Source organism: Scylla paramamosain, chromosome 23 (assembly GCF_035594125.1).
Source record: "Scylla paramamosain isolate STU-SP2022 chromosome 23, ASM3559412v1, whole genome shotgun sequence".
NCBI classification, from domain to species: domain Eukaryota; kingdom Metazoa; phylum Arthropoda; class Malacostraca; order Decapoda; family Portunidae; genus Scylla; species Scylla paramamosain.
Window position 1 is genome coordinate 12,362,986 of NC_087173.1, and position 2,068 is coordinate 12,365,053.

The 2,068-nt window shown below is 37.8% G+C and overlaps 1 long non-coding RNA gene across 1 annotated transcript in view; it reads left to right on the top strand.

The window, feature by feature from the left end:
* LOC135112461 (uncharacterized) overlaps window positions 1-1,282 on the top strand; it is a 23,801-nt gene extending 22,519 nt beyond the window's left edge. Inside the window, exon 9 of the long non-coding RNA XR_010274403.1 lies at window positions 1,127-1,282. This is a non-coding gene — a long non-coding RNA (uncharacterized LOC135112461). The remainder of the gene's footprint in view (window positions 1-1,126) is intronic.
* The last annotated feature ends 786 nt before the right edge of the window (window positions 1,283-2,068 follow it).

A 2,068-nucleotide genomic window follows, 5' to 3' on the forward strand; every position in this document is an offset into this window, starting at 1 on the left:
GGTTAGGTTGGGTTAGGTTAAGTTTGGTTAGGTTAAGTTAGGTTTGGTTAGGTTAGGTTAAGTTTGGTTTGGTTTGGTTAGGTTTGGTTTGCTAAGGTTATGTTAGGTTAGGTTAGATGAGAGCAGTAGAGAGGAGAATACTTGCTTTTGTGGTCTCTATATTACAAGGATAGAGATCTTAGTCAGTATATAAAAGAATGACTGAAAAGATACACCAGGTGACAAATATTCCTATGACAGGAGAATGAAGCTTTTAAACTGATATACACACACATAGAAAATAAAGAAAAAGAGAGAGAAAAAAATATTGAAAGAAAAAAAAACAGGAAAGGAAGATTATCAACACACACACACACACACACACACACACACACACACACACACACACACACACACCTGTCTAAAGGTATCTTGGTGGATATCCTCGTGCCTCGTGCCATAGTACTGGTCCACAAAACTCCATTATTCCTCTCGTTTCCTTCGCAGCGTGTCCTCTCGTCTCTCTGAGTTTGCTGGGAGGATGCCCTGAGAGAGAGAGAGAGAGAGAGAAATTAATGTGTTTTTTTTTTTATTTTATATTACTAAAAATTAACAGACAAACAAAAACATTCATAACTTCACTAGTACTACCTAACACACACACATACATACACACATACATACATACATTTAATTACCTCCAAGCCACAGCACGGACTTGTGAGGGAATGCCAGACCAAGACAGTTTCCGCAGCTCTGGCAGGGAAGTGTTGGCTGCGTTGATCACCTCCAGGAACTTCTCTGTCCTTACCATGTCGCGCTCACTGTCTGCGGGGAGAGAGAGAATGTGAGAGAGAGAGAGAGAGAGAGAGAGAGAGAGAGAGAGAGAGAGAGAGAGAGAGAGAGAGAGAGAGAGAGGGTTAGATAGAGAAGGAGAGAAAGCATTATGACATCACAATAATTAAAAAAAACATTTAAAACATAGATGGATAAATCATTACTACTACTACTACTTCTACTACTACTACTACTACTACTACTACTACTACTACTACTACTACTACTACTACTACTACTACTACTACTACTATTATTTCTACTACTACTAGCATCAGTAATACTAATAATAATTTCTTTTGTATTGCAGAGGTGAACCAGGCCAACACAAGACAGATGGGATGCAAGAACACTGTTGACACATCAATACTTCATACAAGGCAATAAAGCGGTATGTATCATCATGCTTTAGTGTATGAGAGCATTGTATAAGCCACAACACATACATACACTGCCATGTACACCCTCTGTACATCATATGAGGCAACACAGCTATGTATTATCATGCTTCAATGTATAAGGCCAATGGGAGAGGGAGGACTACTACTACTACTATTACTATAACCAGCAAGAGAGAGAGAGAGAGGTGGTGGACAGACTAAATATAACAGGCCAATGGGAGAGGAGGACTACTACTACTACTACTACTACTACTACTACTACTACTACTACTACTACTACTACTACTACTACTACTACTACTACTACTACTACTTCTTCCTCTTCTTCTAATACTGTTGCTACTATTACTAGTACTGCTGCTGCTGTTACCGGAAGTGATGAAAAGGGTCCTGGGGGTCTGGAGAGTGGCAGACTGCCCTCCACACCTACATTAATAATAACAACAACAACAACAATAATAATAACGAAAGCCTGAAATTTGGATGCATTTTTGTTTGTTTATTTATTTATTTATCTTTTTCGGTCAACAACAAAAGCTACCTTTGATTTTTAAGCTCTTCTTTTTAATTTTGTTCATTTTTTTCTTTCTTTCTTTCTTTAACTTCTTTTTTCTTTTGTGTTTTTTAGCATGATTTTATTTTTTGCTTCTTTTTACCTTCTGTGTGCAAACCCAAGTAAACAAATTGAATAAATATCATGGCTTCTGACTGCAGCAACAACAACAATAACCACCACCACCATCACCACCACCCACCTAATACAAGAGTTATCCAGTATTCTCAATATTTCACCACTAGTCTATCCACCTCATTAATACAACATTTAACCAGTATTCTCAATCTTTCACCAC